At 40.1% G+C, this 14505-nt stretch overlaps 1 protein-coding gene across 6 annotated transcripts in view; it reads right to left on the bottom strand.

Moving 5' to 3' along the window:
- The window catches only part of ST7 (suppression of tumorigenicity 7), a 154245-nt gene that overhangs the window by 79776 nt on the left and 59964 nt on the right, over positions 1–14505 (bottom strand). The window lies entirely within an intron of this gene.

Genomic DNA, 14505 nt, shown 5'->3' with positions numbered 1-14505 from the left:
GCAGATTCTAAAGTTTCAAGAAACATATGAGTCCTTGTCTTAATTTTTACTTCAGTGTTGCACTGCATGAGGAAGCCTCTCTCGGGTCTGTGAGGGGGGATTTCCTTCACCGTGCAATGCTACAGTGTGTCTTTGTAGGCAGAACCAGTTCGGATATTGAGGAACGCACCTTCACAGTTGACTTGAGGTTTCCCTTTCTAATCACACACATACCAGTAATCGGTGTGTATCAGCGATTTCCCCAACACAAAAGCAGGGGAAATCCTGATGTGATGCTACAGTCAAATGAGGATGCATTCCCTGATCATCTCTCATGTGACTGCAGAGTATCACCATGTATAGGCATCTTCTATCTTCTTTCATATACACTAATGGAAAGAAGGAGTATACTGAGCTCTCCAGAGCACAGCTGCTGCACAGTTTATCAGGTAGATGATTTTAAGACTTTTAAGTCTTCAATTTAAGGCACACAGCAATTGGGCTCTACTGAAAATCAATAGTAATGTATTTCATTGCAAAAACGTACCTAAACAGTGCAACAAAATGACCCTGCGTTCCACTCTGCACCTCAAAGCATTCACATAAATCCACGTTTTAAAATTATTAACCTCAACTAATCATTCGTGTAACTGAACTGATATGGCTTTATCCAGTTCAGACAGGCACTGTTCGTGAAGTCAAACCTACCTGTTACCTTAACTGTCACTTATTCTGAGGCGTTACACAGATTTATGTGGTTTAGCCTTTCAAAGCTGTATTAAAACAAAAGCCAATTACTAAACCTCATTATCTGGAGTCATTGAAGACAATTAATGGTTTTTGTTCCAAGTGCCAGATCAGCACAGTTCTCTCAATGGAACAGGGTAAGTTTTGCCCTCTTTTTTCATGCAACACTCAGGGAGGTAACAGCTCCATTAAATCTTTTTGATTTTGGTTCATTAGCTGTCTAAAGAATACCCTAAACTAAGTTTGCCACAGTGATTAATTCCAATGCCACAGATAACAAAGGCTAATCTACTCTAGAGACACAAACCATGCAAAGAGTTTTCACCACCAACTACCGGCATTCCACAAAAGAGAAAATATCCTATGGGTTCCCATTATCCAGGAATCTCTCTAAGAGGAGCTATTCCCATGCTAAAACAAAAAGAAACACATGACCAAATCACCCTCGGCTGCCCTGCAGCCTCCTTTTGTGCCTCCTTTTGTTCCATGCAGGATTTGATATAAGCACTAAACCTACAGATATGAGCAATGCTACAACTTCCATCCTTGCTTGTGTGTTATATTCATAGGCGTACAAAGATGAGGATCACCATGCTTTGTGCATCCAAAAAAATCTCAGCAATGAAAAAAATTGAGAAAATATGGCTGAAATTTGCATCTTGACTAAAATTTTTACTATTTTTCAGATACAGGTGGGTTTTGGGTTTTTTTTTGGGTTTTTTTTTTTTTTTTTTTTGGTTTGTTTGTTTTTTTAATTCTGGAGAAATATTCTATTCCATGTTCTAACCATGATAGCCTCACTCTATATAGCACATATATTTTCAGAATCTCCAAGATGCTGATCTTTCTGCATACAAGAAATTGCAAGGTGCTTCTTGGAATAGAGTTGGCTAGGAAACATTTTCATAATTAGAACCAGCAACCTCATGAAAAGTCTCTGGAGATCTACAATAGCTAATATCATTATCCTGTCATTGAAAACTAATCTATGCTTCCTACTTACAAAATCAATAGGGTGTTCAAGCCATTTTTCTCCTATGAGAAATTGCTACCTACGATAAATTTCTATATGAGGTAGGGTTTTTTTTTTCCAGTAATTGATGGTCTGGGTAATGTGGCACAAAAAGAAGGGAAAAATGAATTTTCCACTGAGTGTGATTCATTATTCTTATGTATCTAATAATCAACTTCCCCCTTCAGAGTATTCTTAAAGCTGAGTGACTCACACACTGATTGTATCAGATGGAAAAGAAGACAAGTAGAAAACTTTTACCTCTTTGCCTCCATTTTGGGGTATTTCAAAGAAAGCACAGCAGCACGTTTGACAAGTGCTGTATAATTTCCATTGTCTACCAGTCTCCCAAGAACACCCAAAACTTACTAAAATAGAATAGGCTCTGCGGTAACTCTGCAGACAGAACTGCAATCTGCATTCAGGACCTGACTGATGAGGAGACAAACTTCGGGGGAGAATTTTGCATAATAAAGATTTCAGTAGAGTATGCTCCAGAGAACAATTTCCAACCAGATGCACAGCAAACGGCGCAGTGGAGGCTGAGGGAGCACCCCTCTCACATGGTCTTATAGAGATATAGCATGAAGTTAGACTTTTAAAACTTTATCATCTTGTGGCCAGGGTGGTCCTCCTGTCCCTATAAGCAATGAGCCTCCCTCCAGTGCAATTTCCTCCAAAGGTTTCATGTGTCCACTAGACAAAACTGGACTGTCCATAGTTCTAAAGCTTGTTTTGTTTCATGAGAAGACAAATAAAATGCCACTTAGACTACCTCAGTAACATTAACAATAATGATGTTACTTGATTTAGCCTTTGATGCAATCCCAGGAGAAAAGGCAGAGCAAGACACCCACTATTTTTCTTACCAAATATTTGATGACTTTAATTCCAAACATGAGCTGTGGTTGACCTGGCTGAAAGCAACTGTAAAACAGCATTCTGTCCGACAGCATCATCCTTAATTTCCTTTCTTATGTTTAAAATTACTGAATCTTTTCAGAGGCAGGTCTCTTTGTGAAGGTAGGAGAGACCACGGAAGGAGTGGGGCAGGATTTGAAGGCTGAACTCAGTGGGGCTGTGATAGCACCATGCAGAACTGTCATTTGACCTGCTGCAGAAGTCAGGCTGCTCAGAAACACCACACAAATACACTAACCCCAGCATTCTGTTACCCACCAGCTACTGTCAGGTCTCTTTTCCTCTAAAGCCAAACAATGAGGAGATACAAGTGAAAAATGTAAGACTAAATTAGCATAAATAAACAAGGCACACCTGATTAACAAGAAGCTTGCATGAGAAATAACACCAGCACAAGACTTACTATAAGCTGTCTTCTCAACCCTGTTGTTGACCCAGTCAGATACTGTATTGGCTCTAGCTTGAAAATTCGAGGTAAAGCATTTAGCTGAACTTAGAAACCCCATATTTAGGTCCAGCCTACAACCTGTATAAGTAAAAACCCATTTGCCTGTCTGAATTCTCCAGGTGGACATCAAGCAGCTGAAGAGTACACCCCCCCCCCCCCCCATTTTAGTAAGTAACTCTAGAGAAATATTCTGCATGTCATGCCATATGAAACTATAGCTGGACTGCAAATACTGTGATGCAGAAAGCAGCTTTAAAAAAAATATATTTTTTTTTTCTTTGTGATTAGGAGGCTATGTCTTGGTTTTTGCACTTTTTTATGCACTGCCCTGTGAAAAAGATGCTGAGCTAAAGAGAGGGCATGCTGGAAGAACAGCTGGTCAGGAGCACTGCCCTTCCTTTCCACAGCATCATGCACATCGGGGTCTCAAAACATAGGCAGGTAATGGCTGAAGATACTCTTTGCAAGTTCCCCCCCTTGACTGTGACTTGAGGTAGGGAAACTCCAGGTTCCTCAAAAATCAGGCTACGATGGCTCAAATCTAATGTCTGCAATTAGAAACTGGTTTTGAAAGTCTGGTCAGGCAAGCAGTGAGTCACTGAGGTGAGATGAACCTCAGGAGCTCGGCTTTCCATTCTCCAAGGGTTGGTAAGAAAGATCTGAGCACTGAGTGAACCCGGTGACCATTGCCTGTACACATTTCTGAACCTGACTTCACCACAGCACCCAATGACCACAGAAGGCCACGATGCAAAAACAGCTTGTCAAAACGCATGCCGTGATTTTCTTGCATCTGCTTGTTCCTCTTCTGTTCACATTAGTTTATCTAGGACTAGTAACCATGGCTACATTAATCCTCAAATACTGGTGGTTAATTATGATAATCACTGCATTGGGATTTTTTCTGCTGTCCTTTAAATTGACCTACTCAGATCATCCTGGAAAAATTGTTTGTGAAGTTAAAACTTGCCATATTTTCTCTTAATGCAGTAGCAAAAGTTTCTGGGATTTTTTCGTGGAAGGAATGCCAGTAAAAACAGCAACAACTAGGGAACCTCACATCCACTCCCAGGTGGATCTACACACGTGGTTAGGAAATAGCTCCCCTTCTGGCCCTTGTGGAAGAGCAACAGGAAAGTGGTCTCCGAGGGTGTGGCACATGGAGCCGAGTCCCCTCTGAACACATGCTTCTGAATGAGCAACTGTTTCAGGAGAAAAATCCAGAAGAAAATTTTGAGAATGGCACAATACCAAAATCAATACAGCAGTAGATTCAAAGCACCCTCTGGTACAGAGAGCTCAAAGAGGGAACTCGAAATTGTTGTGGGAGACTACTTAACTTAATGCTTTTCAAAATGTCACTTGGCTCAGAAACAGAGAGATTTGGAACCTGCTAAGTGTGTTTAAGTGCTTGGAATTGTGGCATTTAATGACCAACAAAACCCTTAATGTTCATTATTCAAAGCACGAAATACCACTGAGAGCAGGGCAGCTGACTTTCTGGCTAGAAGTGCCCATTAGAGAGATGCACTTAAGGATATATAATACTAGAGCAACACAGAATTTGCAAGCAAGTTTGGCTTCTGATCCCAGCTTCATGGCTAGCTTGCCTGCCAGTCTTTCAATACAGTGTTTTGGGGCTTGGGTTCTCTGCCTGTGATTTGGGAAGAGACCTAAGTAACATTTTCTGTGCAGAAGGAGCAGAGATCTTTGCATTTATTTACAGCTCCCTTGCTGGTTTCTTCACTTATGTGTAGCACCTTCCAAAAATTCACAGCGAAGTGAATTGTTCTGGCCTTCTCCAAGGGCTGTTTCTGGTAGTATTATCCTCCCAGCTAAAAAGGCATTACAGAAAATAGCTGTTTATATCCAAAGAAAGGTATTTCATTTAGTGCTTTCCAGCAGACCTGATCTCGGTCCAGCCTGTCCCAGGCCAGCATGGTAGTCTAAACTACAGTAGTCCCTGAAACAGACCTGCCTCTCATTATATAAAGCGGTTGGAAGATGAAGTAGAGCATGAAAGGATATGTAAAGGTGAGTAGAACAAAAAACTAACACAGCTTTGCAGCCTTTAAAACTCCCTGCAGCAGAAAAAGTAAAGGCTACATATAAACCACTGTGTTGGTTTTGGGTCTCCCTGTATCTGGCTACCATCTCCCTACTTTCTTTGCTACTTTTAAAAAAGAAAAAATAACTCCCTAAAGGGGGTCTCTCTGAGCTCCAGTATCATTAACACTATTAAGGAACAGATCCCCTGAAGAGCTGTTTTTCATATTATGCAATTAATATTTTGCATGATGAAGAGCTGCCACTGAGCAGCAAGATCCTGAAGTTTGAAAATAGGAATCATCAGTCAGGGAAATTAAGGAAAACAATCTGAGCTCGTTAAGGCATTGCTGCCTGAAGGAAACAGTTCGGTGCCTGAATACGTGCAACAGCTCGCTAGCAAAGCCAAGCCCAGAGTTGATACTGGCAGCAGAAGCCAAAGGCAGGAGATGCCAATAGGTCTGCAAGCTTGAAATGGTATCAAGAGATGTTACCATTTTGTAGCTGTATTAAAAAACGTATTTGGTTGGCATGCAGTGGAGCGATTTGTTTATTTCTGCATGAATAGATCAATAAAGAAATACTAAATTTACCCTTTCCCAAAAGCATTCACAATTTTCTCAAAGAAGCACAACACTAAAAAAAAAATATTTAACTGTTTTTCAAATCCCAGAACTTTTTTCTCATTAACAAATCCTTTGCCCTGAAGACATTTAATTTTTAGATTAATAAATAAATCTAGTCTTCTTTTACCTGGGAGTTATGAACATGACTTTTGGGGAAAAATGCACCTCTTGAATTGGAAATGTTATAATAGGTTTTTAGATTTCCCTAAAATGATTGTTTCTTTTTGCTGAGAAGTAAGACTTCTGTGGAAACTACTCCAGGTTTGTTGCTCATGAAGTACACTAATAATTTAGATAATTAACTAAATGCCACAGAGTCATTATCTTTTCTCTAAAGCTGTTTTTTGTTTGTTTGTTTGTTTTTGTTTTGTTTTGTTTTGTTTTTTTTTCTGTATGAGTTTTCCCAAGTTAATTTAATATTGTTGGTTTTCCCAGGTTAATTTAAAACTGCCAAATAGGTAAATCCTTCAGATATTAGATAGTCTCAAACCAGAGCTAGGCAGAAAACTTGCAGTGTTTTTTGCTGTGATTTTAAGTACGTTGTTCTCCCTGCTTTTCAAAAATAAGTAAACGTTTTTAATCCTATGCTTGATTGCTCCTATGAGGCAAAGCAAAAAAGGCAAGAGGACATTGTTTAGAAAAACAAAGCTCTCCTTGCCCCATCTGCCAGTCCCACTGCTGTCAATGCTGTTCAGCTGCGAGAAAATGCCGACTGCATTGATATATGTCAGAAGAACTGAAGTGCCACAAAATACCACAGACATTTTTCCCATACTGAAATTTTGGGAAATGAAGACAAATATTACAGAGGCAGCATACTAGATGAGCATCACTGAGGCAAATTACACGTAAACATGTAGCACAGAAATTCAGATGCATAATTAAAGAACACCCTTCTGAGTTCCAGCGTGCTGCCTGTGTGTTTGAAAACAAGACCCGAGGAGTGGTTAAGGAGAGGCCTCTTCACTGAAGTGGCCCAGGATGTTCTCAGGGGCTGGAGAACCTCCCTGGCAAGCAGAGCACACCGATACCAAGCAGCACAGCTTGCCTTCAGCTGGGCTGAAAAGGCGAAACTGAATTTTTATCCTGCAGTTTCACACTTATTTCATAAGGAACCAAGCAATTTCTGCCAAATCCTTACTGATAAGATCAAATAAGTAGAAAACAGAAAGCAAAATCAAGAAGTAAAATCAAACAAGCCTGGGATTCTCTACTGTCAGTCATTAACTGTATCGTTTTCTTTCTGTGTAGATCACTGCTGCTTTCTCCATTTTGCTCTGAGCAGACAGAATTTTTTTCACCATGATTATGCTCCCTTTATTTGAAATGTTTATCACCAGGAGCACTCCACAGAGCTGAAAGGGAAAGCACAGAGGCTCTGCTAGCAGACAGGCTCATTAAGATTTTTTGCTCAAGGACAGCATTGGTAGAACCAAAGTGCTCTCCATACACCAGATTAGCTGAGGTGGTCGCATGGCTCCAAAGGACTGAATTATTTGTGGCTCTATCTCTCCAGGGCACACCTGCAGTTTGTAAATTCATTTCCCTATTGCACCAGCTTCCAGCTCACAAGGCCATTTTTACTTTCCATCATGCTGTAGTAGATTTAAAGGCTCTTCTTGCCTTCATTTCTGTGATATGCATCCACTTGCATGCCTTCATTGCAGCTCCTTCCGCTTCAACTTGTAAATTATTCATTCTGGCAGTCATCTGTCTCAATTTAGTTTCCATTTGCAATTTCATTTGAAAAAAGCAGAGCAGATATATCCTCCTCTCCTATCCCATCTGCATGCATTGGGAATGGCCTCAGAAAGGAGAAGGAAACAGAGTGCAAAACTTCTGTTCATGTCTTTTCTGCCAGAAATAGATAACAGCACCCATTTCTGAAGAGTTCAGCATAAACTGCTACTTTTCCTTATATGATCTAATTGTATGGTAAACAGCCATGAGCCAAATGCATAATGAATGCTGATGGGCAAAAACTCTAGTCAAAGACTGACACGGAACAATTTATTTTTTCTCAGTAAATCATTTTGCAAAGCTTTCCCTAAAATCAGACTTTCCTGTAGTACAGCTGAAAAGGCAAGGAAGAAATTCCAAAAAAAGTGGTTGATGAACAAGCAGATTTGAAGGACAAATGGGAATGACCAGTAAATACAGCCACTTATGTTAAAGGAAGAATTAAATAGTGCCTTTACCTTGGAAGGAAAATAATCCTGTTAAATAAAAGGAAATTGGATCACTGCTCCAACTCTATTGCAAGAATTAAAGTCCACAGCTGATTTCTGTACATCCTGGCGGTGTCAAGGTGCAGGGACTTGTGGAAGGCTGCTCGTCCATGAGGATAACCCAGGGAGGTTATCCTCCTTTCACTTTGGGGCAGCACTGTCTCTACATGACCGAACCCCGCCTTGAGAGAGAGCCCCATGAAGCTGAAATCAGTAAACGTTGCGTTATCTGCCAAGCCCAGGCGAGGGCCGACACAATGGAGTGATGCCGCCCAGGCGGCTCAGCCAGCAGCAGGAGCGGTGTAGGGGTGCCCGGCCTTGCGGCGATGGGTTACAGTGCCCCGTCCCCCAAACCCCGTGGACTCAGAAATCCATGTTTGCCTTCTGCTTACCTTTGCTTCTCTCCGTATGTTTTCAAAGGCATGTGCCTTATTTTTGCCTACTCTTCCGACGTTTTCCAAATATGTGTTAAATCCTTTGGGTACTGCCATTTCCTTCCCCATTCAGACAGACTCAGCTCCCCCAGTGCACTACCAGGGAATTGGAGAGCCATGGCGCTCCTTCTTCCATTAGAAAAAACTGAGAAGGAGGTTAAAGCCAGTTCAGTGCCAAAGGGCTCAAAGTCTAACACTGCTCCCTTATCATCTGCTGTGTAGTAGCTTGCCCTGGGGAACAGTGCCTTTTGTGGGCGGAGGCGAGGGGGGGCTGTCGGGGACTGAGGTGTAGCTGCAGGCATCAATGTTCACCGCTCAGTGCAAACACAACAGCACTGCGAGAGTTCATGTCATCCATCTCACGTGCTGCACCTTATGTAACTTCATTTCTGACTCATGATTCAAAGAGTGAAACAGTAGGATTTATTATAACCCACCTTCTAATACCAAAAGAGTATCTGTTAAAATACATATTAGAAAACCCAGAATTCGCTTCTTGTATTTTTCTCTTCTTCCCCCAGCTCTCTTTCCCCTTCCTCCACTTCTCACTTTCACGTGACGCTGAGCCACACACTCTCCAGGCAGTTGCCCAACTATTCTATGCTTAAGATGGACTTCCAAGGAGCGGATTTCCAACCCAGGGATTCAGCTTTCCATCTCCGATTAATGGTACCAGTAGCTCAGCAGCTAAGCCCTTGTGAGTAGCACCACGTGTTTACCCATATTATTATTTAAGCTGAGGGGGTTAATTAGATTTTGGTTCAGCTCAGGAACTGCTCCAAAGCTGTTCGCTCCAGTAGCAAAACCTTCAGGACAGCTCTACACCCAGTAATACATGCAAGATATTGACTGCAGTTGCTCAATGGTTTTTAGGCTCATGAACTTGGGCAGCATTTCCCCCCCTCTTTTTCTGAACCACAAAAAATTGGTTAATTTACTGTCTTGTTTCAAGGTACAGGGATACTGTCAGCCTATAATTTCTTAGCAGACACTTTTTTCTCCTGGTGACCAGAAAAAGATTGTGTTGAGAACTCCTGATATTAAAGGAAGAAGATAACCTGTCTTACTGATGTTATTTTTCTTCCCAATCTGTTTTTCTGTAACCTCTTCTGGATGAATGTTTTCAGCAAGATATTTTCTCTATTTTGGCCTTTCATACAACAATATATGAAAAAAATCTTCCAACACACTAGACTTCTATTATGTATTTTGACATATATACTGTTTTCAATTTATAAGTTACAACACTGTGAAAGCCTGTAACAAATTAGGATAGTTGTAATTTTGAAGAGGATTTTATAAAATGTTAATAAACACCATCTTTTGCACTTGCATCTTTTGCCTCAATGCTCAAAATACCTGGCAAATAGAAATTAAGACTCTTCCTAATCCTGCAAAAATAGCCTAATATTATGACAATTTTCAAACAGACATGATCAGAGCTAAAGAGACTGAGAGGTGCACTCCAAAACTCTGGTTTTCCTTTCTTTGCTCTCATCCTGATAGATTTCTAGTCTGGTCTGAAGCCACTTTCTAAAGTGGGATTAGCTGCAGCTGCTAGAGTGCAGCATAATAAGGGTGCTTTCTAACATAAAACTAATAGAATAATAACTTCCAGATATCTAATAAAAAAGATTTATTAATGAAGTCACATGTGCAGAAACATGTCCCTTGCAAGGAAATCTGGGACTCTGGGGAATGGCCAGAGCACCCCAGTTATTGTTTTGTTATTGTTGGCTTTTTGGTCACTTCACAATACAACATGAAATACTGATGGAAAAACAGCATGCAGGGTACGTTGCCTACATCAGCAGTACATGGATCGGTGTTTGTCTATCATGAGACAGGATTAAAAGCAGGTAGAGAAAGAAATTAATAGAACTCACCAGCTCTTGCCAACCCAAATCTCCCAGTGTTTGCCTCATTAGTCATTTTGTTCATATTAAGCACTTTTATAACCCTTTGCAATTTGCCATTATACTTCCATATTTGGTAAGATATTTTGCTCAGGTAAAAAGAACAAATCCAGGAAAAATCTAAATGAATCTCAGTATCTGAATGGACTGAATGGCATTTGGTAAAGAATTAGTGATGTGACTGTAATCTATTCCAAACAGCTCTTTCCAGTTAAGTTTGGGTCTCTTGCTGTATTTTCCACTATCCACTATTCCATGAGATTACTAATTCTTCCAGACCTCAACCAGAGTCTTCAAGCCATCACAAGATAAAAGCTCTGCTACCACAACATGGAAGATACCAAAATTGGCTGTCCAAAAGAAAGCCTCTGTAACTCAAAGGAAAAAGAAGCCATAATAACTGACATGACTTCTGCTTCACAAGGGCTTGCGTGCCTGGAATCTTACTTGTGTTTTTTTTCCAACTGTAGCAATTGGTCTGAGGAAATTATCCCTTCTAATAAATTTATTTAGCACTTCAGTGTCCTTTCCGTCATAGATCACAATCTATGCTAAATCATTGCTAAACAGAGTGTGCATCAAATTCACATTTTAGAAGGGAAGGCTCAGATACAGAGAAGCACTAGTAAACACTCAGTCAATGGTTGATCTCAGAAGGGAATCACAGGGGAAACCCATCTGCCCACCTTGAAAAAGGAGAAAGTTTTGCTACTGATATTAGCAGGACCAGGGTTTCACCCCAGATATCTGATGCCTCTGCTGTTTCCCTGGTAGGGTTAACAACTATACAAAAATCTCATTCAGATAAAGCCATTTTGCTAATTTTGCCTCCAGAAAGCTGACATCGTTATAGCAGTAAGCTATGCAGGGGGATAATTAAGTGGTTGCGGCAGAATGCACAGTTCTTTGATGATACCTTTTCCCTTGTACATCGGTTATGATTAACAGTCATATACAATGAACAGAAGAAAGCATCATCTGGGCTCTATTTCCAGACAATAATGATCTTAGAGCACCCAGAAAGATAGACCTGATAGACAAAACATCTGTTTCTGAGCTGATTCCATTATTTTGTACATCTGCTCAGTTCATTTCATGTTAATGTATTCTGCTTCATAAGAATCTTTTACTAATTGCTAAAGAATAGTAATTTGCTTGATTGATTACTGTTCTCTGTATTGCTGCCTCTTCTGGATATCTGTCATGCTGCAGATGCTGGGAAGAAGGCTGTCACTGCAGGGACTTTTCCAAAGAATCCTGATGAGATACGACAGCTCCTTGTTTAAAGAAAGTCCTCTCATGCCACCATGGGAAGACCATTCTGCTGCTCCATTCTGGGCACTCTTTTTTTTTTTCTATAAAGTTGTTATGCAACTTTTATATAGATTTTTATTACATAATTGATGTGTGAATGTAAGTGCATGCATGCCTCAGTAGAGGGAATGACAAAGACAAAATGGAACAGCTGCAGTTTTCTTTGCTTGTCTGGGTGTGTTTCGAGGTTGGTTTGTTTTTTTATTTACAGCTTTGATGGTCATTTTCACTTTGCCCTCCATTTTCATCATCTACCTTCTTGACATTGTCCAACTTAGTGGGGACAAGGCTCTCTTTGTACTGACTGTCTAGAGTACTGCTTTAGTGAAAAGAGGGCTTCTTAGTTCCCTTTTTTATCCTCAGGGGATGAAACCTTCATCCTCCAACTCTGACATTTGCTGCTGACTAAGGGCAGTTGGTTAGAAATGAGCCCAGGTATCCTGTACAGTCAGTCGTGTACCTTCTTTGTAACATATTAGGAAAGCACCAGATACTAATGACTGTGCTTGTATGTTAGTAAGAATCTACAAGTGGTTCACAACAACTAACTAAAAGCTCTGTGCTTTGCTACATATCCTGGGGCCTCATACTTGATACTGCCTAAAGCCTTATTCATTCACTTTACCCCAAGAGCAATACAGAATATGAAGCAAGGGTGTGTGTTGAGATTGCTTCAGCCATTCCCAGTTCTGCCGAAAAGGCAGGAATTTCCCACTTCCCCAGTGCAATCTGGGTAGCTGTATAGGTCCAAATCCAGCATCCTGCAGGGATGTCTCAGGGATCGCAGTGCAGCCCAGAAGCTTTGCAGCACTGGGATGAAGCTCCCATGGAAATGCCCGTCTTCACCTTAGTTAGAGCTAGTCAGAAAGAGTCCTTGAGAGCTGTTCAAACAGATGTCTTCTGCATAAGTTTACAATCAGGCTTTTAAGATCCTTTAGGCATCTTTTACCCAAGCAAAGAAGCTAGGAAGAGTGGTCCTCTGATATGTGATCTTTAACAGGCATGCAGAAGCCATTTATAGCACGGAAAGCCTGAGATGTGTTTATTTATGTCTTTAATGGTAGGTTTATGTAGCACATGCTGGAAAACAATATATCAAGATGCCTTTGCAAGAAAGCTTGGAAAGCCAATCTATGTTACCTGCAACTGAAACACTGTAACCACATCTGATAGGTTTATCTCCCCATATTTTCCTCCAGTCTTCCCCTCACTGAAAGACAGAATCTTCCTGTCAATATCTATGTGGGGTGCTAGCACTACAAATAGATTGAAGACATATTTTATTTCCCCAAGTTGTTTTCTACCTTCGGGACTTAATTTCATGTCTTCTTGCATCCTCCTGGATGACAGCCTGGGTGACTAGAGCATAAACACCCTCACACCTTCTTCAGAAGAGATGCTTGAGAAATATAATGATGCTTCTCCAGGCTGATCAGAGCTTCTGGTTTTGGTAAAGCCTATTCTGCTTTATGGAAATTTCCTGCTATTAAGAACGGCCTGGTTGCCACGCATTTTGTGGAGGGGCTCTGAAAGATACATATAAAATAACCTGGAGACTTCCTGAGCCCTAACTGAACATATTTAAAGGTTATATTTCTTTTAGTTAAAAATAATGGCTCTGTCTATATATTACTGAGAACTATGTTGATTTTGAGTGAACTACAAGTATAAGCAATAACAGAAACCAAAAATACAAAATGTGAGATTAAGACCAATTGTTAGAATTTGAGGGGTCTGATTCCTCATGCAGTGTACTGACATAAGTAGAATTTTTCTGCTGTGAAAGGAACAATGAAATGCAGGTTTGTCCAGTATTTTCAAATGCCTATTCAATTTATAAATGTGTGGCAATCTGAACTCATGTAAATTAGATAAAAAACAACTAGTTAAATAAAATTATCAGCACATTTTTATGACAAAATGTTTCTCAGAAGGTCAGTAAGAAGCAAGCAACCATAGATGCTCATTTTCATCCAAGACAGCAGCAAAGCCCTATTAAACAGCTCGACAGACTAATTAGCTGGAGTACAGTATTGACGAACAATATTGCTTGCTCAACTAGCTCACTTGAAGCTCTCTGCACTGCACAGTATAGACAAGCTCTTCACAGGAACAACGTAGCTCCATTTATTAAGTGACAAACCCCTTATGACTCAGTTTGCCCCTCAATCTTCATATTAAATTCTTATCTTCATCTTTATGTAGCTAAATACATTGCTGTATGTCAAATGCCATAAACAGCAGTTGAACATAATGAGGCCTGTATCCAAAACCATAAAAGAACTCAAATAAAATGTCACATCCATATTTATTTGAAATGTTAAAAACTTTCAGTCTTCTCAGGCATAATTAAAATTTGTGTTCTTCTTTATGCTTTTCTCCTCCGGAAAAATAATGATCTATCATTTAAAAGGCATCGAAGCATGTTTGTACGATTGGCATCTGAGAGATTTCATTAAAGTTGTGTTTCTTTGAAAAGTGGTATCTATAATTCTGTTTAATGTAGGACTCCCTCTGTGCATTTTATATTTGTCGACAGTGAGTATGCCTATTTTCCCTCTTTTCTGACAGTAAATCTGTTTCTGGTATTAAAGGGCAATACACCAAAGCAAGTAGAAATGACACTAATTTTGTATGTAAATTTCATGTATGCAATACATATTATACAATATATAGGGGTGTGTGAATTATATGGATTTTGTATTTAATTGAGTTAATTAGTGTCTATCTTACTGCTGGTTTCACAGAGTTGGCTGAATACCTGAAAAGGTGCTTTGCTGTTCAGAACCCTGCCCTGATCTATACCTTCAAGACCCTTCAGCTTTCTGTCCTAA

Source organism: Tyto alba, unplaced genomic scaffold (genome assembly GCF_018691265.1).
Source record: "Tyto alba isolate M040663 unplaced genomic scaffold, T.alba_DEE_v4.0 Super-Scaffold_2, whole genome shotgun sequence".
Lineage (NCBI taxonomy): Eukaryota > Metazoa > Chordata > Aves > Strigiformes > Tytonidae > Tyto > Tyto alba.
The sequence above is the reverse complement of the archived record's forward strand: the minus strand, read 5'-3'. Positions and strand labels throughout refer to the sequence as shown.